Source organism: Schistocerca nitens, chromosome 2 (assembly GCF_023898315.1).
Source record: "Schistocerca nitens isolate TAMUIC-IGC-003100 chromosome 2, iqSchNite1.1, whole genome shotgun sequence".
In the NCBI taxonomy this organism is placed as follows: Eukaryota; Metazoa; Arthropoda; class Insecta; order Orthoptera; family Acrididae; genus Schistocerca; species Schistocerca nitens.
In genome coordinates, this window is record NC_064615.1 from 198,507,380 (window position 1) to 198,522,740 (window position 15,361).

Genomic DNA, 15,361 nt, shown 5'->3' on the forward strand with positions numbered 1-15,361 from the left:
CTTTTAAAGAAGCCTTTTGTACGTAGTAGAGAAGAATTGTTTCACACCACTCCATCTGCTAGACTCCAGACCTGTTTTCTGTGTACCGTTCCAAAGGGTCGCATCGAAAATTATTTGCAAGGCACGTTTCTAGCCCTAGTGGTGACGTAATGCTCTAACGGAATGTGATCTAACGTGGCAAGAATAGTAGTTGGTATTAATCGATGAGATCATTGGGCTAGGGTACACACAAAACAAGATTGGAATCTAGTAGATGCAGTTGTGCGAAACAATTCGCGTCCACGACAAGCAAAAGGTTTCTTTAAAAGCTGATCAATGAAAATGAGTGTATTTCCATTTCTGTACCCGTAGTACGTAACTACAAATGTTTTGTAGAAGACACACCGTAATCGCTGTGTGACGATTAAGACGCCGGATATCGTACCACACATACTACCTTTAGCAAATATAACATATAAGCCACGACCCAGAATCTAACCCTAGAGCCGGCCGGAGTGGCCGAGCGGTTCTAGGCGCTACAGTCTGGAACCGCGCGACCGCTACGCTCGCAGGTTCGAATCCTGCCTCGGGCATGGATGTGTGTGATGTCCTTAGGTTAGTTAGGTTTAATTAGTTCTAAGTTCTAGGGGACTGATGACCTCAGAAGTTAAGACCCATAGTGCTCACAAGGGAACCTCCCCATCGCACCCCCCTCAGATTTAGTTATAAGTTGGCACAGTGGATAGGCCTTGAAAAACTGAACACAGATCAATCGAGAAAACAGGAAGAAGTTGTGTGGAACTATGAAAAAACATAAGCAAAATATACAAACTGAGTATTCCATGCGCAAGATAAGCAACATCAAGGAGAATGTGAACTCAGGAGCGCCGTGGTCCCGTGGTTAGTGTGAGTAGCTGCGGATAGAGAGGTCCTTGGTTCAAGTCTTCCCTCGACTGAAAATTTTACTTTCTTTATTTTCGCAAAGTTATGATCTGTCCGTTCGTTCATTGACGTCTCTGTTCACTGTAATAAGTTTAGTGTCTGTGTTTTGCGACCGCACCGCAAAACCGTGCGATTAGTAGTCGAAAGGACGTGCCTATCCAATGGGAACCGAAAACATTTGATCGCAAGGTCATAGGTCAACCGATTCCTCCACAGGAAAATACATCTGATATATTCTATACGATGGTATGTGCGTATGTGCGTATATATTCTATACGATGGTATGTGCGTCACATGACAGGAATATGTTGTCGACCCACCTAACTTGTACACTTAGCGAATGGGTAAAAAGATTCTTCTACCTTGCCCGATTTAGGTTTTCTTGTGGATGTGGTAATCACTCCCAAAAAAGTGATGAAAACATAAGAGCTTGTCACATAAACGGAAAATAAAAAATTAAACTTTTCAGTCGGTGGAAGACTTGAACCTAGGACCTCTCGTTCAGTAGCAGCTCTCGTTAACCACGGGACCACGGTGCTCCTTACCTCTCAGTCTCCTTGATGTTGCCTATCTTCGCATGGACTACTCAGTTTGTATATTTTATTTATTTTTTTCATAGTTCCACACAACTTCTTCCTGTTTTCTCGATTGATCTGTGTTCAGTTTTTCAAGGCCTACCCACTGTGCCAACTTATAACTAAATCTGAGGGGGGTGCGGTGGGGAGGTTTCCTTGTCAGAGCCATTTGTTTTCTAACCCTAGACCTCCTACATGCTAACCCAAAACGCTGTCAGGTGCACCAACTGCACAGCACTACTCCCCTCTCCTGACAGAGGTAGCTACCGTACACTTGGTTACAGTGTTGCCAGACAGCCAATCTTTAATGTCCATTTACTGCCCGAAATGTGCGCAGGACGAAATTTTGTGAGAGACATTTTTGTGTTGCCAGTACGTGAGGAATCGCGCTGCGAAGTCCGAGTGCGTCAATCTTTCTTCACCCTGTATATCAAATAAATTAATAAGAGATCGTACTGGTTCTCCATGGTACACAAAACATGCAACGATAAAAACATGCCTAATTTACAAGAATGCAAATCTCCAAGACTGGTGATGGTTTCCTGATTCTCGAAAGTTTTTGTGGATTTCAATGCGCGAAGGTTTTAATAGTTTCTACAACGAAACTCTGTCTCGAAATTCGACAGAAAATCCAAAGAGTTTCTGGTCATATGTAAATCAGACCAGTGGCAAGGCACAATCAATACCTTTACTGCGCAATAGCAATGGAAACGTTACATATCGCAGTGCTACTAAAGCGGAGTTATTAAACACGGTTTTCCGAAATTCCTTCACCAAAGAAGACAAAGTAATATTCCAGAATCAAGAACAGCTGCCAAATTGAGATATCCTCGGTATAGCGAAGCAGCTTAATAAAGGCAACGCCTCTGGCCCAGTTTGTATACCAGTTACGTTCCTTTCAGAGTACGCTGATACAATAGCTCCATACTTAGCAATGACATACAACCGCTGGCTCATCGAAAGATCCACACCTAAAGGCTGGAAAGTCGCATAGGTCACAACATGAATACTCAAGAAAGGGAATAGGAGTAATCCACCGGATTGCAGACGCAAATTGCTGATGTTGATTTGCAGTAGGATTTTGGGACATATATTGTCTTCGAACATTCTGAATTCCTCGAAGAAAACGATCTACTGACAAAAAATTAGCGCGTATTCAGAAACTATAGCTCTTGTTAAAGTCTGGACTACCATAGCTCTTTGTTTACACGAAGTAACTGGTGCTATCGACAGGGATTGTCAAACTGATAACATATTTCTAGATTTCCGGAAGGCTTTAGCGACCGTTCCTCACAACCGATTTTTAAATAAACTGAGTGCCTATGGAATAACGTCTCCGTTGCGCGACTAGGTTCGTGATTTCCTGCCAATATGGACACAGTTCGTAGTGATTGGCGAAAAATCATCGAGTAAACAGAAGTGATATCTAGCTTTTCCCAAGCAAGTGTATAGGCCATCTGCTGTTCATAATCTATATACCAGTAAACGATTTCGAAGACAAGCAGATCAGCTGTCCTAGACTGTTTAGAGATGATGCTGTTATCGTCCTATTGTAAAGTCATCAGAAGATCAAAGTCAATTGCAAAATGATTTAGACAAAATATGTATGATGGAAAAAGTAGAAATTTAATATAAATAACGAAAAGTGTCAGATCATCCTCTTGAGTACTAAAAGTAATCCGTTAAATTTCGTTTACTCGATAAATCACACAAATCTAAAGGCTATCAATTCAACTAAACACTTAGGGACTACAATTACGAATAATTTCAACAGGTACATAGATAAGTGAAGAAACGCAATTTAACCATCAGCTGTTTTTATTCGAACCTCAACATCTACTAGTTTTGCTCGTGGGCAGGATATGGCAAAAACAGTCATTTTCCTTTCTGGCTGAAAATGATTTATGTATTCACCTGAGTTGTTTTTACCTTACGTCCCGTGAAAATGGTCCACGGCTGAAACAGGAAGATATTGAGGTTCAAATAAAAGCAGCAAATGGTTAAAATGTGTTTCTTCAGTTACTTAACGGCTGTTGAACGTCGCCTAACCAGAACATCACATAAGTAATGTCTGCGTTTTGTTGGCAGAACTATTAGACGATGCAGCAGGTCTGATAAAGAGACTGCCTATACTACACTTGGCCGTCCTCTCTTCGGGAGTATTACTGCGCGGCAGGGGATTCGTATCGCAGGATTGCTGGAGGACATCACAAAAGGTCAACGTTTGGCAGCTCATTTTGTTTTACCGCGAAATACGGGAAGAGCGTCACAGATGTAACGCGCGAATTGAGGCGGCAATCACTAAAACAAAGGCGTTTCCCGTTGCGGCAGGAACGTCTCAGGAAATTTCAATCACCAATTTTCTCCTCCGAGTGCGAAAATATTTTATTGGCAGCCATCTACATAGGGAAAATGTTCATGGTAATGAAATAAGAGAAATCAGAGCTCGCACAGAAATATCTAAGTGTTCGTTTTCCCGCCCCCTCTTCGAGAGTGGAAAGACAGATAAATACACTACTGGCCATTAAAATTGCTACACCACGAAGATGACGTGCTACAGACGCGAAATTTAACCGACAGGAAGAAGATGCTGTGATATGCAAATGATTAGCTTTTCAGAGCATTCACACGAGGTTAGCGCCGGTGGCGACACCTACAAATTGCTGACATGAGGAAAGTTTCCAACCGATTCCTCAGAAAGGAACAACGTTGTTGTGATGCCTCGTGTAAGGAGGAGAAATGCGTATCATCACGTTTCCGACTTTGATATAGGTCGGATTGTAGCCTACCGCGATTGCGGTTTATCGCAGCGCGACATTGCTGCTCGCGTTGGTCGAGATCCAGTGACTGTTAGCATAATATGGAATCGGTGGGTTCAGGAGGGTAATACGGAACGTCGTGCTGGATCCCAACGGCCTCGTATCACTAGCAGTCGAGATGACAGGCATCTTATCCGCATGGCTGTAACGGATCGTGCAGCCACGTCTCGGTCCCTGAGTCAACAAATGGGGACGTTTGCAAGACAACAACCATCTGCACGAACAGTTCGACGACGTTTGCAGCAGCATAGACTGTCAGCTCGGAGACCATGGCTGCGGTTACCCTTGACGCTGCATCACAGCCAGGAGCGTCTGCGATGGTGTACTCAACGACGAACCTGGGTGCACGAATGGCAAAACGTCAATTTTTTTCGGATGAATCCAGGTTCTGTTTACAGCATCATGATGGTCGCATCCGTGTTTGGCGACATCGCGGTGAACGCACATTGAAAGCGTGTATTCGTCATCGCCATACTGGCGTATCACCCAGCGTAATGGTACGGGGTGCCGTTGGTTACACGTCTCGGCCATCTCTTGTTCGCACTGACGGCACTTTGAACAGTGGACGTTACATTTCAGATGTGTTACGACCCGTGGCTCTACCCTTCATTCGATCCCTGCGAAACCCAACACTTCAGCAGGATAATTCACGACCGCATATTGCAGGTCCTGTACGGGTCTTTCTAGATACAGGAAATGTTCGACTGCTGCCCTGTCCAGCACATTCTCCAGATCTCTCACCAATTGAAAACGTCTGGTCAATGGTGGCCGAGCAACTGGCTCGTCACAATACGCCAGTCGCTACTCTGGATTAACTGTGGTATCGTGTTGAAGCTGCATGGGCAGCTGTACCTGTACACGCTGTTCAAGCTCTGTGTGACTCAATGCCCAGGCGTATCAAGGCCGTTATTACGGCCAGAGGTGGTTTTCTGGGTACTGATTTCTCAGGATCTATGCTCCCAAATTGAGTGATAATGTAATCACATGTCAGGTCTAGTATAATATATTTGTGGAATGAATAGCCGTTTATCATCTGCATTTCTTCTTGGTGTAGCAATTTTAATGGCCAGTAGTGTAGCTTGAAGTTGTTCCATGAACCCTCTGCCAGGCACTGAACTGTAAACTGCAGAGAAGCCATGTACACATACGTAGGTTCTGCGATTACGGGCATATCTCTGCAGGTCCTGATGCATAAAGGCAACATAATACCGTAGCACAGGGTTGCTATTTGCTTGATAACTTCGTGAACCGGACAGGAACGCACAGAATGTGAAAATACTTAATTTTCTGGGTGGAATAGTCACATTGATAATATGTGTGCTGTAAAAACTTTTGTGTCCTACGTTTCCCTCTAGGCCACTTATGGGCACTTTCTGTTCATATTCCTTGTGTCTAGGAGTTTCAAAATACTGTTCATTTTGAGAGTTTCTCTGATGCAGATTCGTCGAATTATAGGAGATAAATACCAGACACAATCTAACATTCTGCGTGGTGTCTGTTTGTTCTGTATCGTGCCTCCCTACCACTTTCGCGCAACGACGCTCTGAGCGTGTTTTTTAGGGAATTGACTAGCTTGAACCTGGGACCTGTTGCTGGTAAGGAGACGCCAGACCACACATGACATGTAGAGTTCAGAAGAGTTCAGTGAGACTAGCGATGATATAACCAAATACTTAATGATTTCAGCGTCAGCCCCACTGCACTCCCTGTAAAAGAATCTTAATATTAACTAAATTTAGTGGAAGGGGTTCAAGGCTTTCCTATTTTTAGTTAGCTGGTAAAATAACGTCGAAAAAGCAGTTAAGATTACCACTGGAAATTTTCTTCTACTCACAAAACATTGTTTATAAATTGCACTATTGATAAAAGGAAATTTTTAAATACAGGATGGTAAAAACCAACTGCGTTCAACAAAAATGTGAACGAATATTCCCTGAATGGGTTTCCAAGTTCTACAATGGATCGAAGGATGACCTATGCCATATCACATCTATAATCTAGGTTTAAATTAAGTTTCACAAAAGAGAAAACTATCAAAATGGTCTACAGTGACCCTCAATTATCTTTAATTACTTATCTAACTTGTCGTAAATTACAGTGGCTGATGTGGCTTCTCAATAACTATATAACAGAAAAATCATCGCATTTCAGATTTTTACTTCAAGTGGCAAATGTGAACACCACGAGCTTTAATTGACGATCGACGCTAGTATTACGCAAAAAAGGGGGTGTAACAGATGAGACTTATGCAGTTCTGGGTGAAGCTTTATGCGCTGTTATGCGGCATCGCGTGCGTTCATTACCTTGTCGGTGTTCGTCAGGGGGCGGCGGGCAGCACAGCTCCGCTCACCTCGCCGTCTCGGAAGCAACTCTCTCCTAACTTCTCCTTACTACAATTTACCGAAGTTGGTTTAAAAAAAACTATCTGGCTGTGTTTTCATCTGACCAATCAGGGTCTCAATGTTAACCTTAAGCTCCGCCTACAAAAATTCTGTCTATCCAATGAGAAATGTTATACTTTTCATGCTGGGGCAATGTTTTTAAAGTTTGCAGCGTAACAGAGACGCGAAAAAGTCTCACGCTAAAACTTGCAGCTGGTGTGGTCCTTTTAGTGTTATCATAAGATCTATACTGTTCTTCTGGGGGGCTCTAGCTTTTAACATGGGTTGGGGGTGGTCCTAGCGGTTAGTTGGCGACTTGGGTGTCTGTCCCTTATCGTAGGGCCTTCTAGCTTAACACGGTTCTGCTCTTGGCTTCTGTTCTCGTTTCTCCCCTCGGAACTGCGTCTGTCTCACCGGTGGGAAGGTATGACATGCATTTAGGCATTCTTGTGTTAGTCTGTGGTATTACATTTGCTTACTCGTTACTCGTATTACTTTGGTTAATTTAATGTCACGATTTATTCGGAGCTATGTGACGTACTACTGGATTTGCTTATCATGTCAGGGTTTTCATGGAAGGTGTTGGATTTGCCTGACACCTTACAACAATGTTTTCGAATACATGAAGAGTAAAAGCCTCGCGTGGGAGTAATGGAATGTCAACAATCACAGTGATTGCAAGTTTTTTGTTTTCCATCAGTCTTCTGACAGGTTTTATGCTGCCCACCACGAATTCCTCTCCTGTGCTAACCTCTTCATCTCCCCCAACGTCCTGGATACTTTTTTGGGTGTACTCCACTCTCCATCTATCCCTACACTTTTCACCTTCTACAGGTCTCTCAAGTAACATGGTGCTATAACGAAACATATATCTTATCATTCTGTCCCTTCTTCTTGTCAGTGTTTTACACACATTCCTTTCCTCGCTGATTCTATAGAGAACTTACTACTTTATATCAGTCCTCCAATAGCACAAACGGTGAAACAGGTACCTCTTGAGCGTGTTTGAATTATGAATTGTCCGTGTACTCTCCTGTCAGCACCATATCTTTTAATTACATTTCATTCTTTCTGACTGTACGTCATCTACTCTGTAAAGATATGCAGGTTCACCTCATCTGACGAAGAATAAAGTGAGAAAGGAAACTCTTTTCTATATAGTGTTTATCTTGGTCGTCGTAATGTAGTTGTTGATTTTATTCGTTGGTCACACAGCCAACGATAATATTCAAGTTGGTGCTCATACCTTGGAGGTATAGTAAGGGCAGAAAGCGCTACGGATTTACGCTGTACGTTGCTTTGAAGCCAGAGCCGCCATATCAGACGCTGCAAAACATTAGTAGACTACTGTTTACGGCTGTTCATTTTTCTTTATTTCTGTTGTGTGCACGAAACAGTTGTTTTGATTATCAAACATTACAGTACTTTAGAGAACAACACAGAGTCAGGAAGGCATATTCAGTAGTTTTTGTGCCCTGAAATGCATATTTGAACCAGTAATACCACGCATTTAACCTCGTTACTGTAACTTGTCTTTTGTTATATGTTTCGAAAAGACAAGAAGAGAAGCACGTAATGTGACAAGGCTGCTTCCAAAATTCAGCACTTCTCTTAATAAATGGTAACGAATTCTCACAGCGTCGACCCAGAGAGCTTTTAGAATTGGACTGATCGGAAACCTAAGGTCAAATCACAGATATAAAACGACCACAATAAAAGTAAAAGCGCAACCATAATTCACGCACATAAAGCAAATGTCAGTTGAACGAGTCCAGTTACGCATGAAATTGATTCCTTTACACTTTAGACTATTATCAGAACGACTAATACACCAGTAAATGACGCAAGCTGGTATTTTTTTTTTTTTATTATCGAAACCCTTGCACCGGAAGCTAATGTCTGAAACAGCTGACATGGTTGACGTCGGTTTCTAAGACCGTGACGTCATGACAATTCCCTTTATCATATCTAGATAGCTCAAACCTCAGTGGGCGCTCAGCAGAGTTCTGCGAATCGCTGGTTTTTGTGCTATCATTTAAATTTGAAGTTAAATGTTTTCCATGTTAACATACCGGGTGGTTATAATTAAAGTGCAGCTACACATGGAAGACCAACGTGGGCTGGAAAAAAAATTAGTGCCAAGTTTCGCCACCAAATGCAATCTGGCATCTCGTCGGCGTCTTCGGTGCTCATACTGAACAAATTGCGTAAGCATCAATTCTACATCTACATCTACATCTACATTTATACTCCGCAAGCCACCCAACGGTGTGTGGCGGAGGGCACTTTACGTGCCACTGTCATTACCCCCCTTTCCTGTTACAGTCGCGTATGGTTCGCGGGAAGAACGACTGTCTGAAAGCCTCCGTGCGCGCTCTAATCTCTCTAATTTTACATTCGTGATCTCCTCGGGAGGTATAAGTAGGGGGAAGCAATATATTCGATACCTCATCCAGAAACGCACCCTCTCGAAACCTGGCGAGCAAGCTACACCGCGATGCAGAGCGCCTCTCTTGCAGAGTCTGCCACTTGAGTTTGTTAAACATCTCCGTAACGCTATCACGGTTACCAAATAACCCTGTGACGAAACGCGCCGCTCTTCTTTGGATCTTCTCTATATCCTCCGTCAACCCGATCTGGTACGGATCCCACACTGTGCAGCAATACTCAAGTATAGGTCGAACGAGTGTTTTGTAAGCCACCTCCTTTGTTGATGGACTACATTTTCTAAGGACTCTCCCAATGAATCTCAACCTGGTACCCGACTTAGCAACAATTAATTTTATATGATCATTCCACTTCAAATCGTTCCGCACGCATACTCCCAGATATTTTACAGAAGTAACTGCTACCAGTGTTTTTCCGCTATCATATAATCATACAATAAAGGATCCTTCTTTCTATGTATTCGCAATACATTACATTTTTCTATGTTAAGGGTCAGTTGCCACTCCCTGCACCAAGTGCCTATCCGCTGCAGATCTTCCTGCATTTCGCTGCAATTTTCTAATGCTGCAACTACTCTGTATACTACAGCATCATCCGCGAAAAGCCGCATGGAACTTCCGACACTATCTACTAGGTCATTTATATATATTGTGAAAAGCAATGGTCCCATAACACTCCCCTGTGGCACGCCAGAGGTTACTTTAACGTCTGTAGACGTCTCTCCATTGATAACAACATGCTGTGTTCTGTTTGCTAAAAACTCTTCAATCCAACCACACAGCTGGTCTGATATTCCGTAGGCTCTTACTTTATCAGGCGACAGTGCGGAACTGTATCGAACGCCTTCCGGAAGTCAAGAAAAATAGCATCTACCTGGGAGCCTGTATCTAATATTTTCTGGGTCTCATGAACAAATAAAGCGAATTGGGTCTCACACGATCGCTGTTTCCGGAATCCGTGTTGATTCCTACATAGTAGATTCTGGGTTTCCAAAAACGACATGATACTCTAGCAAAAAACATGTTCTAAAATTCTACAACACATCGACGTCAGAGATATAGGTCTATAGTTTTGCGCATCTGCTCGACGACCCTTCTTGAAAACTGGGACTACCTGTGCTCTTTTCCAATCATTTGGAACCCTCCGTTCCTCTAGAGACTTGCGGTACACGGCTGTTAGAAGGGGGCAAGTTCTTTCGCGTACTCTGTGTAGAATAATAATAAAATGAACATTATGTCTTTCTTACTTGTTTGACCTTTTCTGCCCGTGTCCCATATCCAATGCTTTACATATGAAAACATTTCTATACGTCTTTCATGCATTCACTGTGCCAGATTTGCACCTGGTGGCCAAAATTGGAATTAACTTTTACCAGCATAAATTATGTCCGATAAACCTGTTAGAATATCTACCAAATTTCACTGCCCTACGATAATTACTCAGATACTGGACCTATGTGAGTAGCCCACACGTTAATTATAATCACCCAGTACTTTATAGTAACGGATGTAAGATGGCTATTTCTTGATGATAATACTGACGTAAGATGGCTATTTTTTGATTATAGACTAGATTAGATTTGTACTTGTTCCATAGATAACGAATACGACACTTCGTAATGATGTGGAACGTGTCAGGTTAATAAAAGGTGTCTATACAAAATATTACATTACACAAAATAAGATATGATAATTAATATTTTTAATTCTTTTTTTGTGGGGGGGGGGGGGGGCGGGGGAGGGTTGGGGAAATTACCCACTTACTATATCCAAAAATTCATCTAATGAGTAGAAGGAGTTGCCATTAAGAAATTCTTTTAATTTCCTTTTAAAAGCTATATGGTTATCTGTCAGACTTGTGATGCTATTAGGTAAGTCACTAAAGACTTTTGTGGCAGCATAATTTACCCCCTTCTGAGCCAAAGTTAGATTTAACCTTGCGTAGTGAAGATCATCCTTTCTTCTAGTGTTGTAGCCATGTACACTACTATTACTGGATGTCTTAACATTTGTAAAGGAAAATGATATATTTGAAGAACTGTGATCAGAGAGTTGTTAGGCAACAGTATCTATGTCTGCGATGGCAGCACTGTGGAGACATAGAATCTTTGAAGTAGTGGATAGCTAGGGTGTGAAGCAGGCGGGGATTCGTTGAGTGTACAGTGTAATGCATGCACGTACTTTTGGAACTATGTGAGTTGTAGATTGAGGAATGATGACTCAGAACAACGGCTGGATAGCATAGGAACATAAAAAAGGTTTTGAAATGAAGAACAAGCCATTATTTGAAGAGGTTCAAAAATGGTTCAAATGGCTCTGAGCACTATGGGACTTAACAGCTAAGGTCATCAGTCCCCTAGAACTTTAATTAAACCTAACTAACCTAAGGACATCACACACATCCATGTCCGAGGCAGGATTCGAACCTGCGACCGTAGCATTCGCGCGGTTCCGGACTGAGCTATTTGAAGAGGTAATAAGTTTATTTTTATTTTGGTAGACTTATATTGTTGGTCCACTTCATCCTCGTCACAGTCCAGTTTTTGATAATTATTCTATTGACTAATCGAGTTAATTTACTGTACCATGGAAGTTATTAGATTAAACGAATTTTCGTATCAGAGTATATAAATTTTTTGTGAGTTCCTTCCTAACTGAGGTTTTATAACTTAAAGGTTGAGTGATGTGTTTCATTGGCATTCTGTGTCAATATTATGAATCCAATTTCCCTGGAGCAACTATAGTTAGTTTTAGCAGTATTTTTTTAGCTGTTGCGGAGTCTTGCTGTGTTGCTGTTTCTGCCAGTACTTCATTTTGCATCTGAGTTTCATAATACGTGATTGTTTCCTTTCCTTTGCACAGTGTAGGTTCTGTGTTTCTTTATTTTACGAGGGCCATAAGTCAGTCCACAAATTTTCGTGTACTTCAGTTTTTTTTTCAAGCAGTTACTTTTTTCTCAATCAGTCCGGGCGGACCAAGTGTACTACTGAGAATGAAATTATTGGTCTGCTTATTTATTTGCTTACTAATAAGATCGGTTTTTACGCACAGGATTCTTTTCAGTTCCATGTAAGCGATGTGGCTTTGAGCTCAGTAGCACGTTTAGGTTGTCAGCTCACATTCCCAGGTTTGTGTTTAAGGTAACACACACACACAAGTAAACGCTACTCACTTACGCGGGGTTAAAATATTTGGTACGCGTTCCTTTAATTGCTCACTCCTTAGGAACACGAAATCCTGTTTTGGAAACGTATTACGACTAAACACTTTTACTGCTTCTCCTAATTTGAATATTTTTTCCAGCATACGTTATCGATTGATGAAAGCTTCCATAGAAAGTATATTTCAATATAAGCTTGTTCGTAGACACATTTACACTACTGGCCATTAAAATTGCTACACCAAGAAGAAATGCAGATGATAAACGGGTAATCATTGGACAAATATACTATACTAGAATTGACATGTGATTACATTTTCACGCAATTTGGATGCATAGATCCAGAGAAATCAGTACCTAGAACAACCACCTCTGGCCGTAATAACGGCCTTGATACTCCTGGGCATTGAGTCAAACAGAGCTTGGATGGCGTGTACAGGTACAGCTGCCCATGCAGCTTCAACACGATACCACAGTTCATCAAGAGTAGTGTCTGGCGTATTGTGACGAGCCAGTTGCTCGGCCACCATTCACCAGACGTTTTCAATTGGTGAGAGATCTGGAGAATGCGCTGGCCAGGGCACCAGTCGAACATTTTCTGTATCCAGAAAGGCCCGTACAGGACCTGCAACATGCAGTCGTGCATTATCCTGCTGAAATGTAGGGTTTCGCAGGGATCGAATGAAGGGTAGAGCCACGGGTTGTAACACATCTGAAATGTAACGTGTAACGTGTAACCAATGGCACCCCATACCATCAAGCCGGGTGGTACGCCAGTATGGCGAAGACGAATACACGCTTCCAATGTGCGTTCACCGCGATGTCGCCAAACACGGATGCGACCACCATGATGCTGTAAACAGAGCCTGGATTCATCCGAAAAAATGACGTTTTGCCATTCGTACACCCAGGTTCGTCGCTGAGTCACCATCGCAGGCGCCCCTGTCTGTGATGCAGCGTCAAGGGTAATCGCAGCCATGGTCTCCGAGCTGATTGTCCATGCTGCTGCAAACGTCATCGAGCTGTTCGTGCAGATGGTTGTTGTCTTGCAAACGTCCCCATCTGTTGACTCAGGGATCGAGACGTGGCTGCACGATCCGTTACAGCCATGCGGATAAGATGCCTGTCATCTCGACTGCTAGTGATACGAGGCCGTTGGGATCCAGCACGACGTTCCGTATTACCCTCCTGAACCCACCGATTCCATATTCTGCTAACAGTCATTGGATCTCGACCAACGCGAGCAGCAATGTCGCGATACGATAATGCGCAATCGCGATAGGCCACAATCCGACCTTTATCAAAGTCGGAAACGTGATGGTACGCATTTCTCCTTCTTACACGAGGCATCACAACAACGTTTACCAGGCAACGCCGGTCAGCTGTGTATGAGAAATCGGTTGGCAACTTTCCTCATGTCAGCACGTTGTAGGTGTCGCCACCGGCGCCAACCTTGTGTGAATGCTCTGAAAAGCCATTTGCATATCATAGCATCTTCTTCCTGTCGGTTAAATTTCGCGTCTGTAGCACGTCATCTTCTTGGTGTAGCAATGTTAATGGCCAATAGTGTAATATGAACACGATGATAAATTATCTTCATAATAACTGAACTTTGTTATTTACTAGCAGAGTTTACAATAATATGCCACTTTTTAAAAAGTTTTTAAGTCATTCAGTGAAACAGAACTTGACACTAACGTGTGCAAAAGGAAAATGTTTATAACATTTACAACATTCAATATATTTTCTTATGATTCGTTTGTTTCATTGTACAAGCAGAATCCCTGCAAGAGATGTGGTACAGCGCCAGACTTCTTGTTGCGGTGAAGAGCAGTCGAGCAGTTGAACACTGAATCCGGCGAAGAGAGAATCCTGTGCAATGCTAAGTACAGTCTCCAGTACTCTCCAGGTCTCAGCGACGCACCTGCAAAAAAAGAAGAAACAGTTTATAGTTTTTAGATAAAAAATATTATTATGGTAAAATCATTAAATTAACAGTTTATCGTAGCTTATATTGCTCCTTACTGCATATCGTCTAATTCTGGTTGATAGTGCACGCATTTTTGTATCTTACGCTCTACATTTCAAACGCTTTGATTCTCTTTTTTCCGATTTCCACGAAGGCAATGATTCACTTCCATTTAATACTGTGCTACAAAAATATATTCTCAGAAATTTTGTTTCTCAGATTAAAACTATGATACTGGTAGACTTCTTTGGGACAGAAATACCCCCTCTGTCTGTGCTAGCCTGCTTTTTATGTCCTCCTTATTTCGTACGTCACATGTTATTGTGTTTCCTAGTCAGCATAATTCCTTGATTTCATCTGCTTCACGTCCCTCAATTGTTATGTCAATTTTTCCGCTAATTTCATTTTCGCTACTCCTGACTACTTTCGTATTTATTTGCTTTGCCTTCAATTCATAGTATACGCTGCTGAGACCGTTCAGTTCATTAGACAGATCTCACAATACTTTTTCATTCTCACTGGGAATAGGAAGGACTCAGTGAACCTTATCATTGATATCCTTTCACCCTGGATTTTAATCCCACTCCTGAACGTTTCTCATAATTCCGTCATTGCTTGTTCCATGTATGTTACATCTTTTTAATCAGAGCACTTCAATTCTTATTTTTCTCCCTTTGATTTTGCAATGAAGGCTTTCACGACCGGATGCCTTAGCTGCTGGAAAATCTTCCGTGTTGTGTAGCCGTGCTCCATGGAACCGTTCCGTTCCTGACGTTTCGTCCAGAACTGAGGTGACCATCTTCACAGGTGCTGATGGTTCTTGACGACTTACTCAGAGGAACCATCTATATCTTATACGATTATTCTGCAGTTCACAATAAAGTGCCTAGTGGAAGGTTAATCGAACCACCTTCAAGCTACTTTTCTACAATTCCACTCTCGAACAGCACAAGGGAAAATGGTCCTTAAATCTTTCAGTGGGGCTATTATTTCTCTTATTTTATTACGATGATCATTCCTCCTTGTGTAGGTGGGCACCAACAAAATATTTTCCAATATGAGGAGAAAGCTGGTGATTGAAATATCATG